A 20,889-nucleotide genomic window follows, 5' to 3' on the forward strand; every position below is an offset into this window, starting at 1 on the left:
TGGCATTCACTGCTCCCAGGTGGGGAGCGGGGAGGCCCCTCCATCTCCAGGCTCTGGAGCCCTGGGGCTGGGGAGCAAACCCTCGGGGCCACATCCTGACTCTGAGGTTAGGATCCCCAAACAAGGTGAAGTCCTCTGAGTGAGGGTTTCTGCCTCCTGGTACTAGTGTAGGAGTGGGGGTGGGGGTGGGGAGTGAGGTGGCTGAGCCACCCAGAAAGAGGCAGCCCTTGTTCCCCTGGGTAACCTCAGGTATCCTAAATTGGGCAGAGACAGCCTTCTGACATCCCCCCCCCGCCCCCGCTTTTCCATCTGCCTTGCTCTTGGCCATGTGTCTTCCACCCAACAACCTCCCCTAGGGTGTGGGGGTCTCCAAGGTGGAGGGTAAGCTGAGTTCAGTCATGGGTGAGTCCCAAGTGCAGGGAGAGGTGCTGGGGAACTGAGGAAGGGGTGTGGTGCCCAGGCTGGGGCAGATGCTGCTGGTAAGGAACCCACGCCCTCGGCTCATCCCCTATCCTGGGCCAGGGCAATCATTCTCTCATTCGCCTCAGTTTCCTCTTTTTCCAAGGGAGGGGGTTGGGTTCCATGAGCCAGGAAGTCCTGTCGGGCGCTGGTTCACCCCAGGTCACAAAAGGCTGGTTCGCTTTCGGCAACCAACCCTCTAAGCTCCTATCACCCCTGCTACCTCACCAGACTTTCCAACAACTTGAAGAACTAAGTCTTACTTTCTCCCCATTTTACAGTTGAGGAAACTGAGGCTCACACAGAGAAAGCCTGTGCCCCTCGAACATGATGACAGAGCCAGTAGGCATCAGCGTCAATATTTGCTCCCAAATATCCTGAGAGCCCTCGCCCTTGACCATTGACTGAGCAGGGAATGGGGCAGGGCGTGGGCCAACTTGGGGTGTTTTGAGGGGCGGAGAGAAGCAAGGCTGCCAGCCTGTTAATTGGGCTGCTGGGAAGGGTGAGGGGGTGCCAAGGTCAGCTGTACAGAACCATGGCTGCTGGGGTTAGGGGCCCCCACCCACGGCCACAGTCTCTTCGAGCCTCCGTAAAACTGTGCAGAATGTCCAGATGGAAAACTGGAAACTCCTGCTACCTGTTCCCCTTTCCTCCCCACGCATGGGAAATCTCTACCCGAGGACAAGTCTGAGGAAGTACCGAGGCGAATTCCCTCCAGCAGGTATAATAGAACAAGTTTCCTCTATCAGGGAAGGCCCCGTGCCCATCCCTGGGCTCACGGGAGGAAATGGGCAGTGCTGAGAGCACAGTCTTTAGGAGCTGGCAGGCCAGGTTCGAGTTTGGCTTCTGCCACTTACTCTATGGTCCTGGAAAGTGACTTCGCCTCTCTGAGCATGTTTTCCCCTGTGTGCAACGGGGCAGCTGATCACGCACCTCCCCCGGAGGGAGCCAGTGTCCATTTACCATCTCACAGCAACCCTAGGATGCAGGTGGGATTATACCCTTTTTACAGCTGGGGAAATTGAGGCTCAGAGAAGATAAAAACATGCCACAAGTCACACGGCCAGTAAGTATCAAGTAAGTACCCATCTAGGGACGGAGTGCCATGTCCATGACCTCAGACCTCCCTCCACTTACGAAGAACCTAACTGGACAGCCCCCAACATCTCTCTCCCCCACCAGCCTCGCTTTTCACCGTGTGGCATCTGCCTCTCTCTTGTCTCCCTCTGCAGCCCAGCTCACCCTGGATGCCAACCTGCTTAACACCATCCCACATGAGAAGGATGTTTTTCTATGTTTGGGAGCCCTGGACACCCTGACTCATGGCAGACCCAGATGTGGGCACAGAACACGAGGCTGTAATTCTCAAGCACCCATCAGGCTCCCATGCCGAGTCCCCACAGGACAAATCTGATGGGCCCAGCCAGGGTCTGGCGACAATGGTTGGGTCAGGTGTGCTGGGCAGGGGCAACGAGGTGGACCGTGCTGTCACCCTTGAGGGTGGGAAAGGCTGGGCATGAAGCGGGGAGCAGGCCTGGCTTCTGCCACTGTTACAGGCTTGTTTCTCTTTGCAGCGGATGTTGATCAGCCCACTGTCATGCCCCAGACCTTCTGCTCTGTTTGTACAATCCCATTTGTAATGAGGCTCAGAGAGGGGAAGTAAGTTGCCCGCGATCACACGTGGAATGAGCAGTAGATCTAGCATTTGAGCCCAGGCATGGAGCTCACGTGTCTTCTGACAATTCCAACCCACCCCTGGCTCTCTGGGTCCCTCTGTGACTATGTCCTGCTTGGTCTTCCCCTGTCTGTGTCTCTGCCTCTGCCTCCGCCTCCCTCTGCAGAATCGCTGGGCAAGCCCACCATTTCAGTCAGCCAGGGCACTGCCACAGAGCCTAGGGGAACGGTGACCTACTGTGACACCAGGAATGTCAACATTACCATCCATTGGATCTCCAACCATCTCCCCCTGGTTTCCAGGAGTGCTTGCTGCTGTCCCCAGATGGCAAGACGCTCAGCATCTTGGTGAACTCCAGGACTTACCAATGTGAAGCCTGGGGTGTCCGTGAGGTCCAGAGCAGTGACCCCACCTTCCTGGTGCGAACCGTCAGTCCCTTTCCACTCTCCCCAGCCCCTCAGGGCATCCACTTCCTTGGTCATCTTGTTCAGACCATCCAGGCGCAGACTTGTCCGCCCTTGAACTTCAGATGTATAACTGTTTGATGTCTCTACTTGGATTCTGCCAGAAACATCCAAGCTAACGTGTCTAAAACGGAGCTCCTTAACCTTCCCTGTTGGATCCAAAATCCTGCCGGGGTCCCAGCAAAGAAGGAGCATTTGCCGGCACACTTTACCCGTGTCTTCCAATCCCTTTTCATCGAGGGACAAGGCTGGCATTTAATGTCCCTTGGACTCCTGCACCTCCTTTGTAATTGACCCAGAGCTTGGGGGGGAGGAATATTAATCTTAGCCTTGGACGTTCCCCTAAGAGAGCTGGTGCCGCTGCTCCTGTTACTGCTGTGGCTGCTCTTGTCCCCCCAGATGGGCCTGACCCCTCGAAATCAAGCTGGAGTCTGGGGTGCCCCGCGGAGAGGTGGTTGGGGTGGCAGAGGGCTCCGACGTGATCTCCTCGGTGGAGACACAGCCTCACCCACCCCCACCCTATTCCTGGTTTCTCCCCAATGACTCCGTCCCGCCCCTCCCCACGGGAACATTCACCATCCATGCTGTGTCCCGGGAGCACGGGGGCGTGTGTAAGGGCTTGGTGTCCAGCAGTGCCACCCACCTGCCCCGCCTGGCTGCTCTTAAAGCCCGAGTCCTTGGCGAGTCTCTTTCGCCTGTCCCTCTCCTTGGTTCCTGCGAGAGCCAGAGCTGCCCGGAGTCCGAGGACCCAGAGCGGTGATTTCCCATGTGGCGGGGGGCGACCCCAGGGGAGGACCTGGCTCCTGCCTGGGCACACCCTCCACAAGACCGGTTGGTCCCCATGGGTCACCCGTTATCTGATACTCTGGAAGTTGGGGGGACTGATTCTCCATAGATACAAACACTAACACAACACTCACACATTTATACACACATGGAGTCACACACAAATATAATCCCATGTGCACAGCATTCACACACATGTTCAACACACATGAGATACATACAACTCACACACAACACAACGTGTAACACAATACCACAGGCACACAACACACGCTCACATAAAACACATATAACATGCACACCAGACATATATCACACAGTACATAGTAAATAACACAGCACAGACACACAACACATACATATACCATACACACAAAGCCACAACACATTGGTACAATGTACTCACATATATGCACAACACATATAAAACACACAGGACATACACAGAGACACATATCTCACATACAACACATCTACAATTAACGAAATCACAAGCACACAACATACTCTCACCTAAAACACGTACACACACAATACGGGGTGGGACATAGTAGGTTTACAGCTGTTCGTATGGAAAATAATGCCACCATGAATAAATAATAACACTAGAGCCCTGCCGGGTTGCTGAGTTGGTTGGAGTGTTGTCCCATAGTCCAAAAGCTTCAGGTTTCATTCCTGGCCAGGGCACGTACCTAGGTTTTGGGTTCGATGGCCGGTTGGTCTGGGCACGTACTGGAGGCAACCAGTCGATGTTTCTCTCTCACATTGATGTTTCAGTCCCTCTCTCTCCCTATAAGAAGCAATGAATATATCCTCTGGTGGGGATTAGTAGAAAGAAGGAAAGAAAGAAAGAAAGAAAGAAAGAAAGAAAGAAAGAAAGAAAGAAAGAAAGGAAGGAAGGAAGGAAGGAAGGAAGGAAGGAAGGAAGGAAGGAAGGAAGGAAGGAAGGAAGGAAGGAAGGAAGGAAGAAAGAAAGAAAGAAAGAAAGAAAGAAAGAAAGAAAGAAAGAAAGAAAGAAAGAAAGAAAACTAGAATAAACTCTGTGCTTCACGGACTCACAACTGTAAATCCACTTTTGCCTCACCCTGTAGATAACATACACTCAACACACACATCACAGACACTCAACATTGTCACATACAACACAGAGAACACCACATGTCATACATTCAACATCCTCCACGCAGGCACACAACTGACACACAATACACACACTCAGTGTATCCACAGACCACACACACACAGCCATATACAAAGCATGTACTTACACCATACAACACATACGCATAACATGTAGAATACCGCAGACACACAACATACACTCACATGCAGAAAAAAGTATATAGACGGTTCATACACACACACATGCATATGTACAACACCCATACCTCACAGTCGCAAAACATACAGCACACACAATTGACACAAACACACACAAAACACATCCACACACTCCATACACACAAAACACGTATGTTCACATAATCTTCACTCAGCACACACTCATACACAAAAGACATGCACCACCCACACAAGACAGCCATATGCAAAGCAGACACGCACACACCCCGCTCACAACACACACACATACATCCTTGGAGAGCCTGAGGGGCCTGCCTGGGCAGGAGCCTGGGGAAGGGTCCCCGAACCTTGTCCTCTATCTCCATGTGTTTCTAGAAAGGCTGAGCAAGCCTCACGTGGTGTCCCTGACCTGAGCCCTGTGGAGAGCGCCAGCCCCATGGCCCTGACCTGCCAGACCACCCACATGGGGGCTGGAGTCCAGGGGTAACTGAGCGGCCAGCCCCTCCTGCCCAGCAAGCACCTGCTGCTGTCAGCTGACAATAGGGTCCTGGTCACCCACGACCTCTGCGGGACGACATGGGGCCCTGTAAGTGTGAGGTCTGGACCTGGGGCAGCTTGGCCCCAAGTGACCCCCCCAGGCTGGCCATAAGCTATGAGTCACCCTGAGCCTGGACCATCTCCTCCTCCCTTCCTCCCTCCCTTGCTTTTGGCTCTTCCTCTAGCCATTTGTCCCCCAGTTATCGAATACCTGCTCTGCCAGGCACGTCTGGGTACAGGCAAGACAAAGCGCCTGTCCCCATGGAGCTTACGCTCTGGTGGGGGACACATGGGTGTCAAATGGGGCCAAGGCTAAGGAGAACCTTGAGGCAGTGGGAGGGACAGGGAGGGCTGGGCGGGGGAAGGTGTTGCATTCTCAGCTGGGGTGGTCAGGGAGGCCTCCCTGAGGAGGTGGCATTTGTGCACAGACGGAAGGAGGCAGGGAGTGCAAGCCATGCAGGTAGCTAAGGGAAGGGAGCTCCAGGGGGAGGGAACAGACTGTGCTGGTTCAAGGTGCCCAGAGAGGTGAAAGGGGGGAGGTAGTGGAACAGAAGAGGTTGGGAGGTGACGGGCTGGGGCAGAGCAGGCAGGGCCCTGTGGGCCATGGTGAGAGCACTGGGAGCCACAGAGGCTCTGAGCAGAGGAGCGACAGGACTAGACAAGTTTCACAGGTCTCCCTGGCTCTCGTCTGCAGAGTGGAAGCAGGGGAGAGGCAGGAGGCTGTAGAGTGTGTTTGTCCGGGTCCTTGGAGAGGCAGACTCCAGGGTGGGATTAAATGGGATTATACATGCAGGCTTTTTATTAGAGGAGATGCTCCTGGGAGAAAAATAGAGGGGGAGCCGGGAAGGCTGGGAGAGCCTTGGGCCTGAGATGCAAGCCTGACGCGGAGGGGGAGAGAAAGGGAGGGAGCGTTGGGTGGAAGGGCGGAGACCACCCTGTAGTCTAAGGAACACTGTCGAGGCTGCCAGGGGTCCCACGTCTCCCAGGAAGGGGTCTGCCTCCGTTTCCCCAACTCACCCAGGGGCTGGCAGGGTCAGCCCAGGGGAGGGCTGGGGGTGGATTTGAGGACCAGCACCTGGGCTTCTGGTTAAGTGAACGCAGGCCATTGGTGGCTGCAAGGCGCGCTCTCGTGGTGACCGAGCGCAATGGCCCATCAAGAGGGGCGGGCGCTGGGCCAGGGTGGCCGCCGTGGGCCATGAGAAGCGTTGGGGCTGTGGATATATTTTGAGGAGCAAACCCACAGAACTTGCTGCTGGGTGATACGAGGCAAAAGAGAAAGAGGCAAGTCGAGAACAAGTCCAAGGTTTTTGCCTGAGCTACTCAAGGGATGTAGAAACCATGAGCGGAGGTGGAGAAGCCCGGGGTGCAGGGGGGAAAGGTTTGTGCAGGAGCAGGAAGCAGGGGCCCGCTGTCATGGGTGTTATGTTGCAGGGATGTATAGTAAAGGGTTAAACACACTGCTCCTCTTTCCTTCCTATTTCAGTCATTAAACCAAAAATATCTATTTTGTTCTCTCTCTGTGCTGATCAAATTGTTGGGCACTTGACACTACAGAGCCGTGACTTTCAGAGCTCACAGCCTCCTCGGGACGGGGGGAGCAATCATCAGGCAAAGAAAACACAGTGTCACAAGTGCTGCCATGGGATGAGAGGATTTGGGGAACCCAAAGGAAGCCCCCCAGCCAGTCAGCAGGATGTGGGAAGGCTCAGAGTGAGAGGTGGTGTCTATCATGAGCCCTGAAGGCCCAGAGAGTTAGCTAGGTAGAGCGGACTCAGGGAACAGCGTTCTAGAGGAGGAAGAGAATTTGGGGTGGCTTTGAGCCAAGAGGGAACATGCTAAGGATGGAATGTTCTTCCTGGATTGAGAGTGGGAGGCGTAGAAGGGGGAGTGGTGGGGCTGGAGGGGTTTCAAGGGCCAGATTGTGAGTGTGCTCATCAGCCACGGGCTTTGTCCTAAGAACACTGGGAACCATGGAGGATTCTCAGCAAGGGAGGGATAGTGTCGAAGTTGTACTTGGAAAGACCCCTCTGGCTGCTGTGTGGAGGATTTGAGGCTGGGGTGGGGAGACCAAGAAGGGAGCAGATGAGGCATCCTGGTAGACATGGGGTTAGGATGGGGGAGAAATGAACAGATTTGAAGGATATTTAGCAGGGGCAGGGGCAGGGGCAGGGGCAGGGGCAGGGGCAGGGGCAGGGGCAGGGGCAGGGGCAGGGGCAGGGCAGGATTTTCCTCCTTTCCTGGAATGTTCCAACTAGGAAATCTTTGCATCCTTGTTTCCCAGTAGTTGACATTAATTTAAACAAGACAAGACTCAAACTCTTAGTTTGCATGAACAACCCAACAGCCTTTTTGTCTGTTTCCTTCATGGATGTGGGAGGACAGCGAAGTGCTCCTTACAGAAAAAATCCACAAGTATCACTACCGTTGAGAACACACAGATGGAAAACTAAATATTGTAACAGAGCCACATGCTATTAAATAAGAAAGTCCATCACATTTGTTGCTGTGTCCTGTGAACACGGCCCTTATGTTAGCAACAAATTCAGAAGCCTGATGTCTTCCGAGGCCCCTTTTCAGAATTTGCTTTTGCAAGGGTAGGGTGTTTTGGTTTTGATTTTGATTTTTCCTTTCTCCATGTTGCAAACTACTAGCTACTCACCGGGCAGCTCCGCAGGAAAGGGAGCTCTTTCTCTTGACCTTGCGGATTGCTTTCCGCAGCAGTTAGGAGATCCTTTGCTGTCCAGGCTATAATCTGGAATTAATCTTAGAACTGATGAGGAAAAACGGTGAAACGCCCAGTGTGGGAGGGAACGGAGCAGCAGAGGATAACTGGCCAGTGGGCGGTGGACGCATGTTTGGCTTTGTACACAGATGGCTCTGACCCAGGGGCCACCACCAGGGGCCCGGAGTCCGGGTGGTCAGCCATGTCAAGGAGGAGCTCACCTCCAGCCTGACCCTGCAGTGTCGGGCTGAGTCCCAGCCAGGCACTGGGGATCGCTGGACCCCTGAACTCTCCACCAGTGTGTATCTGGGGGAGAACTGAGCATCAGGACCCTGACCTGGGGACACCAGGGGACCTACAACTGCAGGGCCCTCAACCCTCAGACCCTCCTGGCCTGCTCTGCCTGGGTCCTGGTCAGAGTGGTAGGTGAGTCCTTCAGGTGCACTGCCTTCCCCTGGGGTACAAGTGGCTTCTCCTGGCCTTGGGGTGTAGAAAGGAGTGTACTTCATGGGCAGGTTTCCAATCCAGAGCTGTTTAATCCCAACCCCTAACACTCAGGCCCTAGGACCTCCACTTCCTAGCTGTGTGCCCTGGAAAACTCAGAGGCTGCCCGAGCCTCGGCCTTCCTACATGTAAATGGGGTACGTGACGCCTGCTTTCCACAGCTGTTTAGAAGTACAATGAGTCAGGGAGATAGCCAGTGAGAGAAGGCGTGAGCTGGGAGGGGAATCAGGAATCACATTAATAGCACCTGGGTGTGACTGCAGCGGGTCCCTGCATTTCTGTCTTGAGTTCTTGAGCAAACAACAGTGTCACAATGAGCCAGGGCTCACATCCTGGCTCCAATGCTTATGAGCTGTGTGACCTCGGACATGCTACTTAACCTCTCTGGGCCTCTGACTCTGTATCTGTAAAACAAACATAATAATTATGTTTATATATATCATAGGTCTGTTGAAGATTATCATGTGTAAAGTTCTATGGCAGTGTCCAGCATATTGTGTTTGTTAAACAAATAAAATTATTATTATTATTTTTGGTTAATCCTCACTGGAGGATATTTTTTCCCATTAATTTTTAGAGAGATTGGAAGGGAGAGAGGGGGAGAGAGAAACATCGATGTGAGAGAGATACATCAATCTCTGCACTTGCCCTAACCAGGGCCAGGGATGGAGCCTGCAACTGAGGTATGTGCCCTTGGCCGGAATCGAACCTGGGACCCTTCAGTCTGCTGGCCGAAGCTCTAACCACTGAGAAAACTGGCTAGGGCTATTTTTAACAAATTTTAGCAAATAGACCATATGTTAAAAAAAAAACTGTAGTAATTTTGCCAACATAAAACATCAGGCTCAAAGAAACTCACAAAAATTCTTCTCAGGTTTGAATGTCTCTTACATCGACAAACCCTCCAAACTAATGTTTCCGTTTTCTTCCATCCTCTGACTTGAAATTAGTGAGAACTAAACCGTTTTTTCCTTCCACCGGGCCCTTTGTCATAATTCTTGTCATCTAGCTTTGCCCCAATAACACTAAGATTTGTGACACAGTTTGTCTACACCAGGCGACAAGCCCCACTCGTACTCAGGGGAAACCGCCTCTAGGCACCGTCACCACCTCCTTCTGAACCCAGGCCTCATGTCCCTCTGACGGAGAGCAAGGATCTCTTGGCTCCAGAGGAACACTCTGCCCTCTTCTGCAGGAAGCAGCCACAGAAGAGACCCTGAACCGCTTTTCTCTGAAAGAATTCAGAGCCAGGATCCTTGAGGAGGGGATGCGGTAGGCAGTCAGAAAGACGAGCAGAGCAAGGACCGTGGGCCAGGTCAGGCCACCAGGGCAGAAAGCCCTGAGTGCCCAGCAAAGGACAGCTGCGGGTGGGACCTCACCCCCAGGGGAACCTTTCCTCCCCTGGCATCTCACTGTCATGAGATTTGGACCTACTAACCATTTCCCTGTGGAGATAACATCTAGGCAGCCGCAGGATTTCAGCACGAGGCCTACAGAAGCAACAGAACCAGACAAGCAACACCAAGGCTGACCTCACAACCAGCTGCATTGAATAACGACTCCCTGCCTCTGGTGCCAACCAATCAATCCGTGGAGACCCCCACCCTGAAAGGACACACCTGGAAAGCTGCTGAATATTCTATTGAGATCTTGCCCTGGGACCGCCCCTAAAATCTCCATCCTAAAACCCCCTGCACAGAGGACGCAGCGGGCTCTTCCTCCAGGGAGGACGCCCACCACGCCCCATCCCCCAGGCGAGTCACCTGCACCTTCCTCACTCCCGAGCTCCAAGGGCCCCTCCTCTACCTCTATACCTTGTTTTCTAAGCCCATTTCTTCTAGGGATTACTTCTACCCTCGGTGATATTCCAAATAAAAGTTCTCTTACAGTTTGAGTTTGGCTCTGAATTCTTTGCTTATCTAGACCCATGCACTGAGTTTGCTGAACCCAGGTTCAGCCTGGCCCCCCTGGTATAACACCTGGTGCTGTTTCAAACGCCGCCAACAGTGCCAGGACTCTTCCATCACCCCTGTGCCATCAATTTTAAGATGCAATTTTAAGTGACTCATTTACAGCAGGACTCAGTGTCAGTAGTTAGGGCATCTCTGATTTAGAGGAGTGAAAATGGGAAGAAACTCTAGGTCTCAGAATTGAAGAAATGTGATATTATTATTACATATTTTTTGCCTCCTAGTGGTTTCGGGTGCTCTACTTGTTGAGGGAAACCTCACTGGTAATGAACTATGGAAATGATTTCTGAAAGTCCAGTCTTGGTGGTATTATTATTGCTCTGTGTGGACCTGCCTTGAATGTACGTTTGTAGGGGATCTTGACACAGAATGGGGGTGATTATAGCCCAAGGGTTTTGGATCCATTCAGATGTCTGCTGTGAGACTTCAGGCAGGTTACACAACGGTGGTAGGGGAGGCTGCGAGGGGTGTTTCGGAGGCGAGATCGAGGGCACGATTCCTTCTTTATGGGGCACAGCGCTGGCTCTGTCGCCCACGGCAAGCGGGGCGCCAATGTCGCCTGCACAGTTGCATTCTGCTGGATCAGCATTACGTAAGGTCACCATCACATACATGCACGTGCGGGATAGTCAGGGTCATGGACGGGACACCGAGACCTCTCAGCCCTTACCCGACACACCTGACAGCAACCTCTCTGATTCTTTCTCCTAGTTTGTAAAATGGGACTAATAACTCTTAATACTAACAGGTTGCTCACGTGGATCAGAGGCTTTTCTGGGTGCTTCGAACATCTCTCAGCATTTAGTCCTTCAAGAGCTCCTTGAGGCAAGCACTACTATCAGCCCCACTTCGTAGCTGGGGAAACTGAGGCACCGAGTCATTTGCTCCAGGCCTACCCAGAGTAAGCTGCAAAGGTGGGATTTGAAACTGGGCCATCTGCAGTTGAAAGTCCTGACCTCGAAAACACCAGCCTCCATATGAAAATCTTTTTGCTTGGGCCCCCTGCACATAATAGGTCCTTAGCACATGTTAGAACTTATTGATATTAATAAACACAATGCTATGCATTCTTTTTTCACCCAAGGATGTTTTTCCGTTGATTTTTAGAGAGATTGGAAGGAAAGGAGGGAGAGGGGGAGAGAGAAACATCAATATGAAAGAGAAACATTGATCTGTTGCCTCCTGCATGCACCCTGGACAGAGATTAAACCTGCAACATGGGCATGTGCCCTGACCAGGAACTGACCCATTGACATTTCAGTGCAGGGGATGGCGCTCAACCAACTGAGCCACACCGGCCAGGGCATGTGCACTCTTATTATTAACAACAAAGATAATGGAGATGGTGGGAAAGGAAAGAGTTCAGTGCCTTGAACCACAGCCCTGCCACTCACTAGCTGTGGCCCTTTGTTCAGGTGGTTTCATTCTTCTGAGTCTCAGTCTCTCCATCTGTAAAATGGGGATGTTTATAGCTTAGGGCTGTTGGGAGGACTTCATGATGAAATCCATGCAAACAGATTAGCTAAGAGAAAAAGGTGACTTATTTCTCTTAGCATAGAGATAAATGCCCAGAAGTGGGATCACTGGGTCAAATGGCAGTTCCATTTTTAATTTTTAAGGAACCTCCATACTGATTTTCACAGCAGCTGCGCCAGTCCGCATCCCCAACAGCGCACAAGGGTTCCCCTTTCCCCGCACCCTCGCCAGCGCTTGTTCGCTGGCTGTTTGAGGACAGTCGTCCTGACAGGTGGGAGGCGGCATCGTTGTGGTCAGCGGCCTTTCAAGGGGCAGGCCCGGGTGGGGCCTGGAGAATGGGAGGGGGGCATCCTCGCAGAGGGAACCAGGGGCAAAGGGTCAATGCCAAGGGCGTGGGAGCGCATCTGGAGGGACAGTGTCAGATGGATCTCCGCAAGAAGGAGTTCTGACTGTCACTGGTGAAACGCAGAACTCATTGTCCCACTCTTCTGGCTAAAACCCTTCAGTGGCTCATCTCTGCCACCGAACCAGAATCAGGTCCGTTTGTCCCCTTGAGATCCAAGGAGATCCTGGCTCGTTCGCACCCCCACTGCCCGAGCCAGCACCAGCCATTCACACTTCCCGCGTTTCTCTCAAGTGGATCCGGTTCTTTCCTGCCTCTGGGCCCGGTTCCTGCCCCTCCTTCAGGTCTCCCCTGAATGTGACTTTCGTTTGCCTTGAAGGTTTGCTGTTGCCGCAGGCGGGTGGGAGCTTCCACTCTGCTCCTGTGTCCTGCTTTTTTCTGTAATCCTCACCCAAGGATACGTTTCCATTGATTAGAGAGAGAGAGAGGGAGGGAAATATCGATTGGCTGCCTCTCGTACTCACCGGGACCGGGGACCAAATACGCAACCTTTCTGTGCACAGGATGACGCTCCAACCAACCGAGCCGCCCGGTCAGGGCCCGTGTCCTGTTTTCCCACCTGTCCCAGCTCACCAGTGTGTTCTGGGTGGTGACTTTTCTTATCTCTGCCACCACTAGACTGTGAGAGTCTTGAGGGTGGGGCCGGATCTCAGCCATCCTTGTACCCCAGTGTGCCACCCGGCCAGGGCTCTGCAATCTTATTGCAACCTGAATATGCTACCCTAATATTTTATAACAATGTGACTTGGAGAATGTCAGGACCACAACTGCTTCTAAACAGCTTCCCCTTCAACTAGGTCTAAAAACACTAACCTTTTAGGGTCTCACTATGGGACCAAAAACAGAAGTATGTACACCATCTGGAAGGTCACCCAACCTGCTACTCTAAATAGCATTATTCATAACAGCGCCACTGGGAGTAACCCCGGTGTTCACGGGCAGGTGAGCGCAGAAACAGCTGTGGAACATCCGCGCAGGGAAACTCCACACGGCAGTAAATGTGATGAGCTATTGGTACACGCACAAGGCGCAGGAACCTCAATGCGTAATGCTGAGCTAAGGAAGAGAAACTTGAAAGACTACATATTTTCCGTTCCCAAGAACTTTCTAGAAAAGAGGCCTCTGAGTGTCCAAGACTGTGGGCCACCAGGCTTCAGGGACAACTGGGTTCTGCCATTTAAAACCAGAGTCGGGCGCCCTCTAGTGGCTGACTTTGAGAGACATAAAGCCGGGGGCCCATGGCAGCTGTTTTCTCCAGCTTGCTGGAGAGCTTGTCGTGGAGAGGCTAATACTAACAATAATAATAATATTAAACATTATATATCATATGTACAATTGTGTATTCTATCCACCCATAATATATATATATACCATAGATATAAGAACCAACACAAAGCCTTGTTTGTTTAGTTCATGCCTTACGGCCAAGGAGGTGTGTGGGGGGGGGTGACTCAGCTCACAAGTTCACAGCTTTCTTTGGGACTGCCTTTCCTCAGAAGGCACTAACGTCTGGGGGGCTGTGTCTTTAGCAAGCCCAGTTGGATATGACTGCTCTCCTCCATGCCCTCAGAATCCCTTCACACAGCTCATCTGAATTCTTATCTCGTTTAGCTGGGCATCATGATAAAAGCAGCTTCAGCAGACACTCTCAGAGCTCTGCCTACATCCCCTGGGCATTCCGTGGTGCTCCAGTGGACGCCCAGCGTATTTTTTGGTACCTATGGGTTATTTTCTGGAATCACAAAAGGCTACTCTGCCTGCATGGGCCTGCTGGGAGCGTTGAAGAATTAACACCCTGTGGGAGCAGCCCCCAGGCAATGACTGAGGGAAATTCAAGCAAAAATACCCCAGCGCCCAGTGCCCTTTCCTCTTGGGTGTGTACTGTGCTGTACTTCCCAGTCTCTCCCTGCTGGCTTGAGCTCTGGTTACCTGCAGTGGCAGCTGGCACAGCGGCCACCCTTTATTATCTACCTTCCCTACAGCTGTCCCTTGAACCTCCCAAATTAACTAGGGAGCCTCAGAGTCATTTTCTGGGAGGTTCTAAACTGAGACAATCGCTCTTGTTAGTGCCAGGCCCAGTTTGAAGCATTTATAATCTCATTTAACCTTCACAACAACCTCAGAGGTGGGTACTGTGACCCCACTTTGTGGATGGGAAGACAAGGCAGGGAGAGGAAACATTTCTCCAAATGCGGCAGAATGAACAATGGCCCCTAAAGATGCCACCCTCTAACCCCTTGGGCCTGGGAATACTATGTCGTTGTCAAAGTAAGAAGATGCAAACCTGTAGAAACACTGTATGTGTTTATCTGAGCCACACTGATGACATATGCTGGGCAGCAAGATCTCAAGTGCTCTGGAGAATTAACAGTTTACAGGGTTTTTAAAATGCATTTGCAATGAAGGAGGGACTGTGGGGAGGGTTCTGTGAAGGTGAGGAGGGGGTAAGGTGGGGCCCAGGTGTTAGAAGGAGGGTCTGAAAGGGGGCATTTCAAGGGCGTGTTAACCTAGATGCACAGAAACAGTGGACAGGACTTGCCTAAGACAAAGAGAGGCCTCTTAGTAAAGGAGTTGTATGTTTGGGGCGTGGCACCCATCAAGACCTGCCCACTTGGGAATTTATGATCAGATCACCCTGTGAGGTTACTTTCCTTAGAACTCTTTTTTGGTCCAACACTTGGGACCTGGCCTCTGAGACAGGCCGGGAAGCCAGGACAAGTGAAATAGGGAAACTGAGACAGATAGTTAAACAGCAGTTTGCAGACATCTAGAAAACTTAAATGCCAAGCAGTTTGCAGCGATCTAGTAAATCCTATCTTCCCTAAACCAGGGACACTTAAAAGTAAATGGTTTGCACTTCTCCTCCTCAACCAGAGGGTCAATAGCTTAAGTCACCCTACTCAGAGAGACAGATAACAGAAAGCCAATTCATGACATTTGCCAACCACACCCGAGAACAGATGAAGTTAAGAGAATAAATCTCATTTTGGGGCATCAGCACAAAGCTGATGAATATCTATTGGAGCCCTCCCCTTAGACCTCCCCTAAACATCCAGCCTTTTTAAAAACCCTTAAAACAAATGTCCTGGCCCGGTTCTCTCTCCTGGAGCACCCCTACACCCTTCTTTCCCCACAGGTAGCATCTCCTAAACTCTAAGGGACCCCAAGAGGCTTGCAGCCAGGGCAGCAATGGACAGTGGCATTCGTCCCGGGCAAACCCTCTGAACCTGTACCCCAAGACTGACGCTCTGACCCACACTCTGGGCCAGCCCCTCCTTTCTGAACTCTGCAGCTGCCCTCAGAGGTTCAAGGCCGTCAACCCTCCCCCCCACCCCTGCTGGGAGCATGCCTAGGAGGAAGGGACAGGGACACGCCTGAGTGTGGAACCAGTGGGCTTGGTGCCCAGGGGCGGGCCAGTGGGCAGGGTGCACGGCTGGGTAAGCAGGGCTCCAGGTCACCCTCCCCACCCTTCCAGGTGGGGCGGTGGGCAGCTATATTCCATTCTCAATTCACTGTGCATGTTTAGTGATGCTGAGCCTTGGAGTTTCAGGGGGCTTGGCCTGAGTGGGGCTGACGTTGTGAAGCCCCTGTGTCCACCAGAGCCTCTCCTATCCCCATTCTGCTGGGTGACCCCTCTTGGGCAGTGCCTCTTTGGTTTTAGGCACAGGGACATGGGGTGAACCGGCCTGACCTCACCTGCCCACCAGGCCATGAGTCTCGTCTAGGCCGACACAGACGATGCAGCGGGTGCCTGTCTACTCCCCTAAGAGGGTTCACTTGTGAACCAGCAGAAGGTAGGTTGGGGGTGTGCAGAATCTGGAGAGGCCCAGAGGGCAGCCGGCTGTCCACTTGTGGAAGGCAGCGGGCCAGGGTGGCTAAGGACCAACCCTGGGGATTCACTCTCTGTGTTTTGCATTTTCAACTTTCTTACGATAAAAAGGGGGCATTGACTGCCTTCAGCAGACAGATGAAGCTATTATAACTTTAGAATAATAATGTAATTATTTATTTTAGAATAATACTCCAATTATACAGTGAAATATGAATTAAAATAAGAATTATTATCATAATTCTTATTATTCTGTATAAAGTATGCAGGTTTATATGAAATGAAACACAAATATATAATACACACACACACACATCCATGGTCCTATGAAGCAAGGGCCTCTCTCAGCGCAGGCAAGGACACCAAAGCTTAGCAGGTGCCTGACCAACGGCCAAAAATGTGCATGTCCTGAAGCCAGAACCTGTGAAAAAATCACCTTCCAAGGGAAAGGGACCTTGAGGTGGGAGATGATTTTGTATTATCTGGGCAGATCTAATGCAATCACAGGGGTTCTTAAAAGCAGAGAGCAATTGGCCAGTGGCAGAGAAATTTGGCAAAATGGTGAAATCAGAAAGATTCAGGTGGGTCAGGGACCAACACATGGGTGTTAGTTCTGAGGTGCAAGGGCCATGGGCAGAAGGTCTTTGGAAGCTAAGGAGAGCCCAGTCAACTGCCAGAGGAAATGGGACCTCAGTCCTACAACAGCAAGGAACTGGATTCTGCCAAGGATCTGAATGACTTTGCAGCAGATTCCACCCCCACCACTCCCAGCTCTGGGTGAGAGCTCGCCCAGCTGACACTGTGTCTTTAGCCTCTGTGACCAGGAACAGAGGACTCGGTCCAGCCCACTTAGACTCCCACTCAGGTCTGAAGAAACAGTGAGATGATAAATCTATATTGTTTCAGCCACTAAGTTGCAGTAACTTGTTCGGGTGGCTAGAGACTAGGAGCACTCAGGTTGAGTAACTTGGCAATACCAGCTGGTGTTAACTGAGCGTGGGCTTGGCTCCTGCCATGGGGGTAATGGAGTGTTCACACTGCCCCAGCCCGCCAGGGGCTCCAGTGATACACATCCACATTGTGAGTGGGGTTGCGTAGCAAGGAGACAGCCAGATGTGAACCAAGTTCCTTGGGCTGCACCAAGGGGCACCTGCTCACCCAGGGTTCAGTTGCCATATCGGGTGTGGGGACTTAGAGAGAGAGGGTACACATAGAGGTGGGAGAAAGAATGCCTGGGTGTTCAGGAGATACTGGGCAGAGGACAGGCTCCTTGCGGACATGAATTGGGGTGTCTGAACTGGGGTCATCCAGGTGAAGGTGCCCAGTGGGCAATTGCACATAAACCACAGTAAAAGCTAAAAGGTGCTTCCTGAGGCCCAGGCACCTTTCTTTCTTTTTTTTAAATCCTCACCTGAGGATATTTTTTCCATTGCTTTTCAGAGAGAGTGGAAGGGAGAGAGAAAAACATCGATGTGAGAGAGACACATTGATTGGTTGCCTCCCGCACATGCCCCGACAAAGGCCAGGGATCGAGCCTGCAACCAAGGTACATGCCCTTGGCCGTAATCGAACCCGGGACGCTTTAGTCTTCAGGCCAATGCTCTAACCATTGAGCAAACCGGCTAGGGCCCAGGCACCTTGCTTACCCCACACATGGCTGGTCCCTCTGGGGCCCTCATTTTACAGGCAAGGACCTGGAGGCTCCAGGAGGCCAATACAAGTCGGACCTGGCCATGAGCCCAGGCCCATCAGCTGCAGGGCCCATGCCCTTTGCATATTTGAACCTGGTCTGGAGGTCCAAAAAGAGGCTGCATAGAGGCAGATACTCCCTTCCTCCTTCCCTTTGTCCTCCCTCCCTCCCTCCTTCCCTCCCTCCCTCCCTCCCTCCTTCCCTCCCTCCCTCCCTCTCTCCTTCCCTCCCTCCGTTCCTCTGTGCCACGTCTCTTCTAGACTCTGGGGCTTCAGTGCTGAGGAAAGACCCTCACAGAGGAGACAAAGCACCAACAAATCCTAACGTGGGGAAGCAGTGTAAGTGTGTCCTCAGGGGGGCCAGATAAACGTGGGGGCAGAAGGATGAGGAATTGGGGGGATGAAGGGGTGGGACAGATCTGGAAGGGTCCTGAACCCTGCCTGGGCCCCCGTGGCCTAGAGAGGGCAGTGAGGTCCTACAGCAAGTTTCCCAGCCCTTAAATGTGTCCCAGGGTCAGAGAGGATGGTGGGGTGGGCTGGAGTGTTGGGCATCAAGGAAACATGAGGGGCGGGTGAGGCCAGGCTGGCAGCTCTTGGACCCAGCCCCTGGCCTGGGGAGCACGGGGAAGTCACTGTCCTGTTCCAGTCCTTGCCCGCCCTCTGGCGGCCACAGGGCACAGTACAGGCAGAGGCCTCCCTGGACTGCACAGGTCCAGGTTTGGGGAGCTTTGTCTTTGTCAGAAGCTCAATGACACCCCTCTCCAAAACAACTGCAGAGCATCCATTCTCAAATTGTTTTTACTCTTGAGCGCTCAAAAAATATGGACGGACAGACAGCAGATAGAAGCTGCAGGGCTCTGTGGACTGAGGAGCCAACAGCCTCTGATGCAATGTGACCCTTGGTCCTGGTTCTACAGGGAGCTGGGCCAGAAGGACCCTGGGCAGCAGGCTGTATCCTTGACTCCCTCCAGGCCCCCATTTGCTGGGACTGGGGTTCTGTCCAGCTGAATAGTCGCCTGCCCAGCAACCCTGACACGGAGATAGAGAATCTGACCATGGGCCAGGTTGTCCTGTGTCTTTCGGGTGTAATCAGCCCCAGCCAGGCTTGGCCCCAGTACTGGGGAGGGGCTCAGCCAGGGTGGAAAGGCAGGGCAAGGGGAGGGCCCGGTCTAGTGGCTCCCGCCATGCTTGCTGGCACCAGCAGAGAGCAGTGTGGCTCCAGGGAAGCCAGGCAGAGGTGGCAGGGATGATGGGCTGGAGTGGAAGCAGGCGGCAGCCTGGTCCTCCCTCTCGCTGGGCCTGAGCTGGTCCCTGACTCTGGGCTTAGGGAGCAGCGGGGAGGGGTGATGGGCCCTACTCGCCCCAACCCTGGACACATCTGTACCCTACACACTCTGGAAATGCAGCCTCCAGTGTGACCCTGCACCCCCTGTCCCTCCTAGGGTGTAGCCCCCCACCCATATGGACTCTTGTTTTCCCAAGTGGGGTCAAGGGGCTGTTGGCCACAGGGTCAGCACAGACTCCTGCACACATCTACTCCAGAGAGGGCCTTGGGCTGCTGGCCCCTCCAAAGGCTCTGGCCAGGTGGGGGCAGTTTGCCTGAGGTCTCACCTTGCAGCCAGCCAGTCTCCTTTCCATGACTGGCACGAATGTGCTGGGACATCTGGGGGCAAACCAGGCCAGCAGGGGCTCTGGGGGTCATGGCCTCTGCCAAATGGCATTGTTGTGGGCTGAACCAGGTCAGCCCAGACCTGGCCTTGGCGAAGAGGGCTGGAGGACCAGTGAGGTTCAGGGGAGCAGGCCTGGCCACAGTGATACGGGGTTGAGATAGGGCCAGGTAGAGGGCAGGTCAGAGAATGGTGGCCAGGCTCAGAAGGTTGAATTTTAAAGCAAGTTGTAAGTCATAACAGCTGCCCCCCAGAGACCTGGTTTTGTTGGAAAAACCCTCACCAAGGCCAGGGCCAAGGCTGGGGCCACCATGCACCCAAGGCCCCGGGGCGGGGGTGCAGGCCCCTGACCTTCATATGCAGAGCCTCAGGGTGCTGAGGGCCCAGGAGAGGGGCTGGTGTGGGTGGCTGCCCTCTGAGGTGGGCAGGAGGGTGTGGAGGGCAGGAAGGAGTGCACAAGCCCCAGATGAGCTGTTGGAAGAAGCGGGGGGCGGGGGGGGGACCACACACGACACAAAGGCGGTGTGAGAGGCCCCTTAGGTGTGCACAGCAGGCTGGGCCTCCATCACCAGTGACTTCACTCCCTGGCTGCCTACGCCTGGGGCCCTGGCAGTAACTGCCCCGGCCTGGCCTCACACACACAGCAGGCGTGGAGAGGTTCCTCAGGGACCGGGGGTGGGGGGGCTCCACTCCCAAAGCCACCGGGGCCCTGGCAGCTTTCAGTTCCTTGGAGTGGCTTCAGTGAGTTTGTTTCCTGCATTGTCACAACACACGTCATCCCACAGGGCCTTTGGCACACAGCCCGGGCTGGGAGGGGTCCCTGTTGGAAGGAAGCTGGTGGGATGGGCCCCAGGCAAATGAGGACACTTGGTGACTGGTCCTTCCAGGCCTGGAGGAGGGGAGGAGAGGCCAGGGGCTGCCCCTTGGCACGGTGGGCTGCCTGGGGCTTGCAGGGCGTGGGTCCCCTCTCCTACCTCACTGTTCTTCCCACGCAGCCTGGAGAAGCCGCCAGCACAGCTGCATGTTGGCACCTCCTCAATCAGAGGAGTGGCGGCCAAGGGAGGAGGTGGAGGGGGGTGGCAGGGAGGGGAGGTATAGACTGCAGGGGGTAGGTGGTGCAGAGTGGGGAGAGCACCAGAAGGGGTGTGGGGGTCCCTAAATCAGCACAGGCAGTGCAGCCCCCACCCGCCCCCAGCCTGCTCCACTGGGCACCAGCTCCATTGTCTTTCAATCAATATCAAGTGGACCGGTGACAGATTTGGGAGCAAAGAATCCCAAACAGCCATATAAATCACATTAATGACCATTCCGATGAAATCAATTGCTGTAATGGAATCAATTTAGTCTGACGACGTGGTTGGTGCATTTAATCTCACCCTCCATTCTGGGGCCACTCCTGGAAGGTG

At 53.3% G+C, this 20,889-nt stretch overlaps 2 pseudogenes; one reads left to right on the top strand and one right to left on the bottom strand.

Moving 5' to 3' along the window:
- The first annotated feature begins 1,898 nt into the window (after positions 1-1,898).
- Positions 1,899-9,725, top strand: LOC107543394 (cell adhesion molecule CEACAM20-like; annotated as a pseudogene).
- Positions 9,726-10,592: 867 nt separating this feature from the next.
- Positions 10,593-10,721, bottom strand: LOC148091005 (small nucleolar RNA U3; annotated as a pseudogene).
- Between the last annotated feature and the right edge of the window lie 10,168 nt (positions 10,722-20,889).

This window comes from Miniopterus natalensis, chromosome 18, assembly GCF_054644295.1.
Source record: "Miniopterus natalensis isolate mMinNat1 chromosome 18, mMinNat1.hap1, whole genome shotgun sequence".
In the NCBI taxonomy this organism is placed as follows: Eukaryota; Metazoa; Chordata; class Mammalia; order Chiroptera; family Miniopteridae; genus Miniopterus; species Miniopterus natalensis.